The sequence below is a fragment of the Schistocerca nitens genome, chromosome 4 (genome assembly GCF_023898315.1).
Source record: "Schistocerca nitens isolate TAMUIC-IGC-003100 chromosome 4, iqSchNite1.1, whole genome shotgun sequence".
In the NCBI taxonomy this organism is placed as follows: Eukaryota; Metazoa; Arthropoda; class Insecta; order Orthoptera; family Acrididae; genus Schistocerca; species Schistocerca nitens.
In genome coordinates this window covers 772,427,948-772,441,786 of record NC_064617.1, presented here as the reverse complement: position 1 = coordinate 772,441,786, position 13,839 = coordinate 772,427,948, and the positions used below count along the sequence as shown (strand labels likewise).

Genomic DNA, 13,839 nt, shown 5'->3' with positions numbered 1-13,839 from the left:
TCATACGCAGTCTATTATTTGGTTCTTGTTGATCATTATCAAAGAAAGCAGTAGTGTAAGTAACAACAAATGTTTCGCTAATGAAACGATTCCTCTATTTTTTATTTGTAAGCGGCGGTGGCGCGCACAAAAGCAAGCCACGCCACGAGCGGCGACAGGCCGTAAACACGCACTATCAGAATGCGACAAACAATGCATGACACAGTACAGTAATGCATTTTCAGCTTAGAGTGACGTAAACACCTATAACAAAGAGAATGGCACTTATCAGATCAAAGAAAAATAAGCAATCAATTCAAACCAGACGAAGCACGTGAAAAAGGAACGATATCTGTATAAATACGGACGGAGCGCGTGACGCGTAGCAATGGCTACCTGGTAAACCGTAACTGCTAAGCTTACGACTGGAACCAAACTACTGCAGCTTATCGTCATTCTTTCGACCTAAATTGTGTCTCATATTACAAATAGACGAACTTTGTTTCGATTTGGAGGTGCGACCTAAAACTTTTCTCTCCCCTTGAATTTCGAGTCTCAAATTTCAGGTGCGGCTTAGATTCGGGAAAATTTTTTTTCCTTGATTTCGAGTCTCATTTTTCAGGTGCGGCTTAGATTCGAGTGCGGCTTAGATTCAAGTAAATACGGTACTTGCCTTCACCAAATTATCCATCTACCTAAAGGAGCCAAGGTTGGCCTCAGAACCCAAGCAGCTGGTGTCATTCGTGCCAACATGTGTCACTATTTGCTGCCTGTTGCACTTAATGTGCTTGATAGCCGCCAGCAGAGCCACCTCCACATCTTGATTAGATCCCCCAGGAAACATATTGAATGCACACTGGCATTCTTTCCTGCGCTACCTGCTGTAACCCTGAGGGGCTCCATGACCCATTTAACATTGTAGTTCCTAATGACCAGCAGACCTGCCCTCTACAGTTGCCCTGACTGGGCAGAAATTCGGCTGCTGGTCGAACAGCAGGGGCATCCTGTGCTGGCTCAGAAGTATTATCAACACTGAGTAGCACCCGATATCTGTTGCAAAGGCATAAGGAGCCAGCTATGTGACCCCGCTCCCTCTTTAGCTTTCTGCCCAGTGACATGCGAACCCATCACTGTCTGCCCCTCACTCTCAAGTGAAGTGGATCAATCGGATGTTGGTTATTGAAAGACAGCAAAAACTAGGTCACCAGGGGATTCCAGCAGCACCAAAGGAGTTGCAGGTGTCCCTGAAGAAGATTTCATAACACATGAACAAAGCAGGCAGGAGTAACTGAGAAAGTACGAGCAGACACTCGCAAAAAGAAAAATAATAATAATAATACCTAACTGTGGTGGCACTACTGAGGTTGGAATGTACACAAAATATAAATGAGGAGAATGAACAAACACTAACATCTGCTCTGCAGAGTTCTTAGCTCACAAGATCTGAAAGCTCTTAAAATACAAATTAATTTCTCTACTGAAAGTGGATGTATGGACAGTTACTCTGTACTAGAAAGTGTACTTACACAAAATCTACAACAGGAAATACGAGGTGCATTCAAGTTCTAAGGCCTCCGATTTTTTTTCTAATTAACTACTCACCCGAAATCGATGAAACTGGCGTTACTTCTCGACGTAATCGCCCTGCAGATGTACACATTTTCACAACGCTGACGCCATGATTCCATGGCAGCGGCGAAGGCTTCTTTAGGAGTCTGTTTTGACCACTGGAAAATCGCTGAGGCAATAGCAACACGGCTGGTGAATGTGCGGCCACGAAGAGTGTCTTTCACTGTTGGAAAAAGTCACTAGGAGCCAGGTTAGGTGAGTAGGAAGCATGAGGAATCACTTCAAAGTTGTTATCATGAAGAAACTGTTGCGTAACGTTAGCTCGATGTGCGGGTGCGTTGTCTTGATGAAACAGCACACGCACAGCCCTTCCCGGACGTTTTTGTTGCAATGCAGGAAGGAATTTGTTCTTCAAAACATTTTCGTAGGATGCACCTGTTACCGTAGTGCCCTTTGGAATGCAAAGGGTAAGGATTACGCCCTCGCTGTCCCAGAACATGGACACCATCATTTTTTCATCACTGGCGGTTACCCGAAATTTTTTTGGTGGCGGTGAATCTGTGTGCTTCCATTGAGCTGACTGACGCTTTGTTTCTGGATTGAAAAATGGCATCCACGTCTCATCCATTGTCACAACCGACAAAAAGAAAGTCCCATTCATGCTGTTGTTGCGCGTCAACATTGCTTGGCAACATGCCACACGGGCAGCCATGCGGTCGTCCGTCAGCATTTGTGGCACCCACCTGGATGACACTTTTCGCATTTTCAGGTCGTCATGCAGGATTGTGTGCACAGAACCCACAGAAATGCCAACTCTGGAGGCGATCTGTTCAACAGTCATTCGGCGATCCCCCAAAACAATTCTCCGCACTTTCTCGATCATGTCATCAGACCGGCTTGTGCGAGCCCGAGGTTGTTTCGGTTTGTTGTCACACTATGTTCTGCCTTCATTAAACTGTCGCACCTACGAACGCACTTTCGACACATCCATAACTCCATCACCACATGTCTCCTTCAACTGTCGATGAATTTCAATTGGTTTCACACCACGCAAATTCAGAAAACGAATGATTGCACGCTGTTCAAGTAAGGAAAACGTCACCATTTTAAGTATTTAAAACAGTTCTCATTCTCGCCGCTGACAGTAAAATTCCATCTGCCGTACGGTGCTGCCATCTCTGGGACGTATTGGCAATGAACACGGCCTCATTTTAAAACAATGCGCATGTTTCTATCTCTTTCCAGTCCGGAGAAAAAAAATCGGAGGCCTTAGAACTTGAATGCACCTCGTAAATACACAAACTATAAAGCACTTTGTACTAACATGAGATTTAAATGGAGTCATGTGATGTGGCACATCTCGCGGCGGGAAGCTAGCCGAGAAAGTTGCCTCACGCGAAAATGTACTGTACAATTTATGCAGAAAATTTAGAGTATGTTAGCAAGACTGTAGACACAGTTAAATACACAGGTACCTCACAAAAGTACATTAAAACAGAAACTGAACGAAATTATTGTGTATCAGACAATCTGGTATAGCTACAGGTGTGTCCTCTCTGCTCCACGGCTGCTGCAATGGAGCTTGCAGTGGGGAATAATTGGCACTGTTTGTTGTATTTAGGAGTAACTTGTTTAATTTCAATCCATTTTCTTTTCTGTTGAAATTATTTTTGTGCTTTTGAATTTCGGTGGTGTTTCTTTGCATCCTAGTGTAGTAACTATTAGATCTTGCTAAAACTTCACTGTCAGAGAAACAAATGTGGTGGTTTCCCAATTCTAGTTGTATCGCTGATATATCCATCCTTAGGTGACAGTTGCTCCTGTGTTCCTTAACAAGAATGTTAATACTTTTTTTTTTAGGTCCTGTGTAGAGTCGGCTGCAAGTGCAAGTGATTTTATATGTTCCTGCTGTGGCAAACAGCAGGCATAGGTCCTTTGCAGTGTTCCAGTATTCAAAAACTTTTCTTGTTGGCTTAAACACTGCATCAATAACATGTTTCCTGAGTACTTCGGTGATATGATCTGTGACAATTTTTACAAATGGAATGGAAACTTTACCCCCCCCCCTTTTTTTTTTTTTTTTTTCTCCAGAGTAGCTGTTTCTTGAGATGGCTGTCTTAAATGATTGAGATCAACTTTCAACTACTGTGGTTCACAGATTCTTTTAGCCTGATCCACAAATGTTTTCGTCACACCACTTTTCTGCTTCGTATGCTGACCAGAGTTTCTGTGACAGTAACTATCCTTATGAGTGGGCTTTCTGTAAACTTAATGCCCTTAAGTTCCAGCAAGTTTTCTAACAAGGGAACCTCCCCATCGCACCCCCCTCAGATTTAGTTATAAGTTGGCACAGTGGCTAGGCCTTGAAAAACTGAACACAGATCAATCGAGAAAACAGGAAGAAGTTGTTTGGAACTATGAAAAAAATAAGCAAAATATACAAACCGAGTAGTCCATGCGAACATAGACAACATCAAGGACAGCGTGAGCCCAGGAGCGCCGTGGTGCTGTGGTTAGCGTGAGCAGCTGCGGAACGAGAGGTGCTCGGTTCAAGTCTTCCCTCGAGTGAAAATTTTAATTTTTTATTTTCAGACAATTATTATCTGTCCGTCCGATGCGATCACTTTTTTGGGAGTGATTATCACATCCACAAGAAAACCTAAATTGAGCAAGGTAGAAAGATCTTTTTACCCATTCGCGAAGTGTACAAATTAGGTGGGTCGACAACATATTCCTGTCATATGACGCACATGCCGTCACCAGTGTCGTATAGAATATATCAGACGTGTTTTCTTGTGGAGGAATCAGTTGACCTATGACCTTGCGATCAAATGTTTTCGGTTCCCATTGGAGAGGCACGTCCTTTCGTCTACTAATAGCATGGTTTTGCGGTGCGGTCGCAAAACACAGACACTAAACTTATTACAGTGAACACAGACGTCATAGAACGAACGGACAGATCATAACTTTGCGAAAATAAATTAAACTTTTCACTCGAGGGAAGACTTGAACCAAGGAACTCTCGCTCCGCAGCTGCTCACGCTAACCACGGCGCTCCTGAGCTAACACTATCCTTGATGTTGCCTATCGTGCGCATGGACTACTCAGTTTGTATATATATATATATTTTTTTCCCACACAAATTCTTCCTGTTTTCTCGATTGATCTGTGTTCAGTTTTTCAAGATCTATCCACTGTGCCAACTTATAACTATATCTGAGGGGGGTGAGATGGGGAGGTTCCCTTGTAAGTACTGTAACGCTACCGCCCTTAAACGGACGTGCGTTAGCTGTATAAAGCCTGTACTGTAATAAGTTCACGGGCTTCACCTTATAACCAAGGATTTTAGTACATAAATTGACCGCGTGTACCTAATAGAAGCAAGATCGGACTTGTACTCAGTCAATAACTACAGTGATGCATCAAGCAAATGTAAAGCATAATTGCTCGTTCGCATGGACAAGAAGTATACACAGTAGATGCTACCTATAATTAATGATTCGGTCGCCAGCCTACTTAGGCAATGAGTGAGCTTTTCCTTGTACAAGTGGGTGCATGTACAAGCATAGTAACACGTAGTAATAATGCGTTATATGGCAAAGTTTGGACCCGGAATAATCCACTGAACTAAAGCTTTCTCTTTTTGTACTAATTTGGACGAGCTAAATTCACACAACACCACACAGCAATGATTATTACGAACTGCATTTCGTATATTGATCAGACTGAAATCGGGCATAGATTTTCCTAGAGTGCACAGTTTTGAAAACACACATACAATGTCACTATTGAAATTGGGAAAACAACACTAATACACTTAGGTTCAATATAGAACTTAACTTTACTGGTCAAATCTGATCAACACATTTCAAGGTTTGAAATAATGGACAAGAGAAGGGGGGGGGGGGGCCTGAAACTGTTATGGTCGTTATACTGAAACTGTTAAGTACTAAAAGGCAAATTAACACTCAAATTTATCAATCAATGGATAACTACTCTTTTGTCTTACTTCTGAATAATTTAACTGTCATTAGTTCTGTCTCAAGTTAATTAAATAGCATCGCTAACTCAATTAAAAAAAAACACTCTTTCAGTTTAGTCATACTTTTGTCCTTTACCAACATTTGCAATAATTCACAGAACTTTTAAATTTCTTTATAGCAAAAGTTTGACTGCTGTTAATTCTCATTTACACTAATTATAAACTTTCAGTTCAGGATACTCGGGTTGCACAATACGAGGTAAGGACCCTGTCTAGGTCAGTGATCAGGATAAGTCATGGCTAAGGCAATTCTGGTAAAAGTCACGTTATTATTGAACGGTTAGAAACATTTTCGACACTGGTCCACACAAATACACTTCTAAAGATGAAATAAATGTTTGACCTGTGCAAGTCGGTGCGGCGGTTGGCGGGCAGCGAGGTAGCGGGCAGCACGGCACACATACAAACGCGGCTAAGGCTCACGCTACATAGGCACATTCCATCTTCTTAGCGTCGTAATCTTTCCAATTTTGTGCCTCAGAAAATAGCCATGCCAAGTAGTCGTCGGAATCGGTGTACCCGAGGCTCAATGGAATCCACTTTTCCTAGGTAGCCGCCTCGGTACAGTACGTGTTCCTCTGACCAATTCACCACTCCGACTCTTACTGATGCTCGCCTCCGACTGACTACTGAGCCCGTTGTGCCGAACCGCGCCCAGTGTGCGTTTTCCCGCGCTCGCCTGCCTCCACCTTTTCCCGCTCCCCTACAGGTAGGGTATTCACCACAGGTTTTCCTACACATATCCTAATGCATTACCTACATATGGACCAAGTGTTTAAATTACAATTTCCACATTTTACAATAGTTTTGACATTAAGTACACTTTCGTTTGATTATCACATCATTTGAAATCTAACATAATTAATAATATTCATTTCAAAAGTTACTCACAGTTTCTTTAACATCACGAAAAGAGCAAGAAATTAAATCAACCATTTTTCACACTAATTTAGAGAAATTCATAAAGAAAAAATTATTATATGTACAGTTGTCGTTACACATGCCCCTGTTTCCAGAAAATTTTGCTTAAGTCCAAATTTTATGGGAACACTTAATCTTACAATTATACAGTGGTTCTGAATCTTTACTTAAATGTCCAAAAGGTTTACACTACATATGTCCTTCTACTCCCTGTATATAAGTTTACACTCTTTTAACACTTCAAGAATAATTATTTATCATTTACTCAAGTACCTTTTGCACAGTCCAACTTCTCATCATAACATTACTAAAATAGTAATTTAATTAATTCTTCTAATTTTCTCAAAGAAATAATTTAAATTTTGGAATACAAACATTTAACTACAAAAACAATTGCATATTTTGTACACACTATAAGATAATTTGTCGCTGCTTGCTTCGAATAGCAGTCCATTTCCTTACTTACTAAACAAAATACACACACATATATTCTCAAAAATTAACTACACATATTTGCTGCCTATTGTGCGGATTTGGGCAGTCCTTTTCACTTCATATTATCACATCTCCTGGATCATATTTACAATTTTCCATCGACTATTTATCTGCCCTCATTGGTATTTGGCAGTCCTTCATATCATGGTTCATACACTGCCCATTTTCATTTTTGACAGTCCCATCTTTTATCTGGCTGATAGCATTTATCCTTTCATTTCAGTCCCTTTCTCCATATATTTTTACAGTTACAGTACAATTGGTAATCTGAAACTCACATAACTACATTAGCACACTTTCAAGGGTATACAAACATTTACAAAGATTAGTTACATTTAGAATAACTTGGGTTCAGCATAAGATACAGCACATTTATTGCCAGTCGCTTTCTGATTATTCTTATCTCACTCATTTCTAGGAACATACAGTTTCAGGTCCACAATATTTCTTACACCTAAAGGTCTTTTGGATTTTGGGTAGATCAGGTAGTAAGCATTGTCGTGTGGAATATTCTGTATTATATATGGTCCATTATAAATATATTTAAATTTTGAAATTTCATGGTGTAGTTCACTAGACTTTTCGTGGGTTTTTAAAAGAACATAATCTCCAATTTTAAATTTTGAAACTTAAATTTTTATTGTGTCTTTTAGATCTAGATTCAGCTTTTTGCTTTGCCCTTTTTATCACCAATTCTTTCTTTTGATCCAATCCCAAACTTGTACAAGGTGGAAACTCTAGTTTTTCTTCAATTAAACTTTTACTACTTCTGTCTAACAAAATTTCTTCCGGTGGAAATCCTGTAGTTTCATGATGTAATGTGTTCATGACATTCTCAAAATCCGATATAAATCTGCCCCAGACTCCAAATCAACAAAACAATAATTCACTTTCAGGTAACCCTGAGATACAATAATAATAAAGTCATGCATAATACTAATAATATATACTAATACAGTATCCTGTTCCCAGTTTCTTTATTAACAAGGCAGTCTTTTAGTGTTCATAAAACAGTCACTTAAGTCTGGTGGCTTTTTAGGCCTCCTGTTTTCTACATCTTTCACTAAGCCATTCAGATCTTGCCAACGTTTCGTTTCATCAGGTGGCTTTTTAGGTTTTGAAATTTCAAAGTCTTTAGCAAGGTACAAAATTTCCTGTTCTGCTATCATTTTATCAGGTGGTTCTTTTTGTTCCTGTAATTCACATTCCTTCAAAACATTTATTAAGGTGTGCCCCAGTATAGTATCATCTGGAGGTTCCTGCAAATTATGCCCCTGTTTTACATTACTGAATAATTCATTCGGTTTTTGCCCACTTCTATTTACTGTATCTTGCCCTGGAAAATTTTCACTAATTTTCTCATACCCTCTTTCAGTAAAAGTATATTTACTTTCGTCTACACCTAAAAATTCATTTTCGTCTGTATTTGCGTACCTTTCATCATCTGAACTATCGTCGGAATCTGACCATTCCGGATCGCTTTCAGGTTCTAACATAAAAGCTTTTCTGAGACAGTCACTAAGTTCTTCCTCTGTATTGTCGTCAGGCTTGGATTTTAACTCAATCTCCTCTTTTGGTAATACGGCCTCATCCTCAACTTTATTCACATCCACTGTGACTTCATATTCGGTGTAATCCTCGTGGACTTTGATTACTTTCAGGTAATCATCTGCCCCTTCTCCACGGTGCCTCTCGGTAGCAGCTTGTACCATTGGCGGACTGTTAGCAGAAGTTATTTCTTCGTCAATGCTGAGGATTTCATCCTCCAAATCCTTCCTATCCTTAATCTGCATCCTATTGGCGGCACGCGTACTTTGCGCGGCGCTATTTATTCTCTCCTCTTCCAATTCGGGCCACGTCACCTTATCGACGTCCCTATCATTTCCTTTCCTATTAACTACCTTCTTCGCCTCATACTCCTTAAAATCCTCCCACTCACATTGCTTTAGGCCCTTGTACAGATTATCGATCTGCACACGCCAATCAGTTACTTCTGCTAATTCATCCTCGCCTTTAATTTCATTGCAAACACTGCTAACCGCATCTCTCTGTGTATTCACAGTTTCCTTTATCGTTTCCTTTGCCACGGAATTATTACTCGTAAAGTTTTCATTAGCTCTGACGGCTATATTCGTATCTACTGCTGCCGTATTTCTAGCGGCTTCTTTCTTAACAGATGTTCTGCTAGGCTGGGCCGTTGCCCTCTGATGCTCCACTCGCCTGTTAACCTGTAGCGTTCTGTGCGGCAGAAATGACTCATTCTGGCTCGCAGCTGACGCTTGTTTCGCCACCACACGCCGCGGCGTTCCATTCCTGTCCCTAGCCTGTCTCATTACATTACGGTTGGTCCAGTATCTTTTTTCAAATCGGGGCCGGTGTGTATTGTCCGCTTCCGTTTGGCCCGCAACGTTCGCGGAAATTAGTTTCCCGCGTCGTTATTATTTTGCGCGGTATACTCTCTACCGCGACCTGAATAATTTCCTCTACCTCTTCCTCTCTGTATTATATTGACGCGAAATCCATCGCCGTCATTTCGTTCGTCATAATTACGATTATTACGATGACAAAAATTTTGATAATTGGCACGACTTTCGCGCCAATGGTCTTCGTCTTCGACCCTTTCTAGAAATGCTTGGAAGCTACGATGATTGCTTCCTATGTATCTCTTTGAATCTTCTGGAAGCTTTTTGTATAGCTCCCAGATAATTTCTGAATCTGATCTTCTACCTCTTAAGTGTGTCAATTTTCGGTACCAATGCTCGCAGAAATCTTTCAAAGAATTTCTGCCCCTGTTATCATGAAGCTTGGCCATGATAAATTCGCGCCATAAATGATCCTGCTTTTGTTCGGACCAATATTCTTCCGTAAATCTCTGCCTAAATTCTTCGAACGTCATTCGTTCGGTATTTAAATTTATTCCCCAGCGCTTAGCATCACCTGCTAAGGCGCTAATTACAACATTTATCTTTTCCTGATCAGACAAGTGCTCAGGAAATACTCTCTCGCAATTTTTGATAAAATCTAACGGATGCCACCCGTTATGTTTCTTGGCTGGATCGAAGCGTTCCTCGCCTTCTAACAGCTTCGTAATCGGTGTGCCATTACAGACAACACCAGGCCTATCTTTAATTTTGCTCTCCAGATCGAAAATTCTGCCCTGAATTTTCGTAGTATTTTGTTCACAATTCTGAACACATCCGGTTATTTATTTATCTAAATCCCTTTCAGTTTCCAAAACTACCTTTTCCAACCGTGATATTCCGTGTTGACATTCGTTTACGATCTCAGTTTTGAGACCGAAAATTTTTTCGTCTACTTTTGTTTCTACCAGGGGCTCTACTTTCTCTTGTATGTTGAGAATTTCAACATCGAACTTACTGTTAATGTTAACAATTTCCCCCTGCATAGTGTCCATATTTTTGTTAATGGTGTCAATTTCAAATTTCATAGTATTTACCACAGAACTTAAATTACCCACCTTTTGTTCTACCTGTTCTATTTGTTTACTAATGTTAATTCCCTGTCCTTCAACCTGTGCTTTAATCCGATCCACCTGTTTTTTGAGTTGCTCGTCAACGTGTGTTTTAAGCTGTTCATTCTGTGTTTTGAGCTGCTCGTCAACGTGTGTTTTAAGCTGATTAACCTGATTGCCGACTTGTTTTTGAAGCTGATCATTCTGTGTTTTGATCTGCTCGCTCTGTCCTACAATTTGTTTTTGAAGTTGATCATTCTGTCCTGCAATTTGTTTAGTTAATTGTTCAAATAAATCGTTCATGCTTAAAATGTTCACACTGTTTTGTTCTACGGAATCGGTGTGTTCCGATCCTACTTCAAAAGTTTCTTTCGGTTCTTTCTTTATCTGTGGTGACTCAAACATGTCAGTGGATTCATTCACATACCCACTATCATCTACAAAGTCACACTCTACTTCCTGTTTCATTCCTTGCTGCATTCGAGGCGATCTCGCCATTTCAATCTGTTCGTTAACGTGTTCGTGGTATTGTATGTACGCCAATTGTCTTCTGCTAATGCCATCTGTTATCTGGCCGCGTAAACTCCAGCTACTGCCAGCCGCATTCTCCATTTCGCTCGGCGCATCTACCCTGCCTACATTCCCGTCCATATCGAATGCCAACTACAACACACTGTCGTACTTGACATTCACTGCAGTTTACTTTACTGACTTTTATTGCTATTCGTGCCACTGGACATCCACTGATCGATCTTTACGTTAATTTGTAACCGACAACAACTGGAAGTCCTGTCACCGGGAAGCCACGTGTAACACTACCGCCCTTAAACGGACGTGCGTTAGCTGTATAAAGCCTGTACTGTAATAAGTTCACGGGCTTCACCTTATAACCAAGGATTTTAGTACATAAATTGACCGCGTGTACCTAATAGAAGCAAGATCGGACTTGTACTCAGTCAATAACTACAGTGATGCATCAAGCAAATGTAAAGCATAATTGCTCGTTCGCATGGACAAGAAGTATACACAGTAGATGCTACCTATAATTAATGATTCGGTCGCCAGCCTACTTAGGCAATGAGTGAGCTTTTCCTTGTACAAGTGGGTGCATGTACAAGCATAGTAACACGTAGTAATGATGCGTTATATGGCAAAGTTTGGACCCGGAATAATCCACTGAACTAAAGCTTTCTCTTTTTGTACTAATTTGGACGAGCTAAATTCACACAACACCACACAGCAATGATTATTACGAACTGCATTTCGTATATTGATCAGACTGAAATCGGGCATAGATTTTCCTAGAGTGCACAGTTTTGAAAACACACATACAATGTCACTATTGAAATTGGGAAAACAACACTAATACACTTAGGTTCAATATAGAACTTAACTTTACTGGTCAAATCTGATCAACACATTTCAAGGTTTGAAATAATGGACAAGAGAAGGGGGGGGGGGGGGGCCTGAAACTGTTATGGTCGTTATACTGAAACTGTTAAGTACTAAAAGGCAAATTAACACTCAAATTTATCAATCAATGGATAACTACTCTTTTGTCTTACTTCTGAATAATTTAACTGTCATTAGTTCTGTCTCAAGTTAATTAAATAGCATCGCTAACTCAATTAAAAAAAAACTCTCTTTCAGTTTAGTCATACTTTTGTCCTTTACCAACATTTGCAATAATTCACAGAACTTTTAAATTTCTTTATAGCAAAAGTTTGACTGCTGATAATTCTCATTTACACTAATTATAAACTTTCAGTTCAGGATACTCAGGTTGCACAATACGAGGTAAGGACCCTGTCTAGGTCAGTGATCAGGATAAGTCATGGCTAAGGCAATTCTGGTAAAAGTCACGTTATTATTGAACGGTTAGAAACATTTTCGACACTGGTCCACACAAATACACTTCTAAAGATGAAATAAATGTTTGACCTGTGCAAGTCGGTGCGGCGGTTGGCGGGCAGCGAGGTAGCGGGCAGCACGGCACACATACAAACGCGGCTAAGGCTCACGCTACATAGGCACATTCCATCTTCTTAGCGTCGTAATCTTTCCAATTTTGTGCCTCAGAAAATAGCCATGCCAAGTAGTCGTCGGAATCGGTGTACCCGAGGCTCAATGGAATCCACTTTTCCTAGGTAGCCGCCTCGGTACAGTACGTGTTCCTCTGACCAATTCACCACTCCGACTCTTACTGATGCTCGCCTCCGACTGACTACTGAGCCCGTTGTGCCGAACCGCGCCCAGTGTGCGTTTTCCCGCGCTCGCCTGCCTCCACCTTTTCCCGCTCCCCTACAGGTAGGGTATTCACCACAGGTTTTCTACTACACATATCCTAATGCATTACCTACGTATGGACCAAGTGTTTAAATTACAATTTCCACATTTTACAATAGTTTTGACATTAAGTACACTTTCTTTTGATTATCACATCATTTGAAATCTAACATAATTAATAATATTCATTTCAAAAGTTACTCACAGTTTCTTTAACATCACGAAAAGAGCAAGAAATTAAATCAACCATTTTTCACACTAATTTAGAGAAATTCATAAAGAAAAAATTATTATATGTACAGTTGTCGTTACAGTACCCCTAGATCAGAAAATGAGATCTGACTTGTCTTTCACTTTTTTGTAGTGAACTTTGTATTACAACTAATATTATTCAGAAAATTTAGAAATTCAGTGTGTTCTTTTTCTCTACGAGGCCAAATAATGAAAATATCATTCATTGAGACCAATTGTTAGGACCGTTGATTGTCCGACCTGTGGGACTGCCAAACACTTAGCTGCTCTTCTACAGCCATTTATAGGAAAAACTGACACTTGTATTGAAAATTCTGGTCATTTTATTGAAAAATTCATGTCCTTCACAATATCTTCAAGGGGCATAATGGTCAGTTTACTATGGTTCATCTCAGTGGGGTGATCTCACATTTGGGAAGTATTGTCACAAAGAATATGGTAGACCTCTTGAAACATTGTCTTACATCAACTTTCAATGGTCAACAAATTCTATGAGCAAACTGATAATGCGGCTGTGGGGAACACACTCAGCACAGTTGCAGTGAATTTTTATAAGGAATAATTTGAAGAAGCAGCCCATCTACATCTACATCCATACTCCGCAAGCCACCTGACGGTGTGTGGCGGAGGAGTACCTCTATCGGTTCTCTCTTCTATTCCAGTCTCGTATTGTTTGTGGAAAGAAGGATTGTCGGTATGCTTCTGTGTGGGCTCTAATCTCTCTGATTTTATCCTCATGGTCTCTTTGCGAGATATACGTAGGAGGGAGCAATATACTGCTTTACTCTTCGGTGAAGGTATGTGCTCGAAACTTCAACAAAAG

At 40.4% G+C, this 13,839-nt stretch overlaps 1 protein-coding gene across 5 annotated transcripts in view; it reads left to right on the top strand.

Annotated features, from left to right (window-relative positions):
• LOC126253108 (heat shock factor protein) overlaps positions 1 to 13,839 on the top strand; it is a 152,085-nt gene that overhangs the window by 76,013 nt on the left and 62,233 nt on the right. The window lies entirely within an intron of this gene.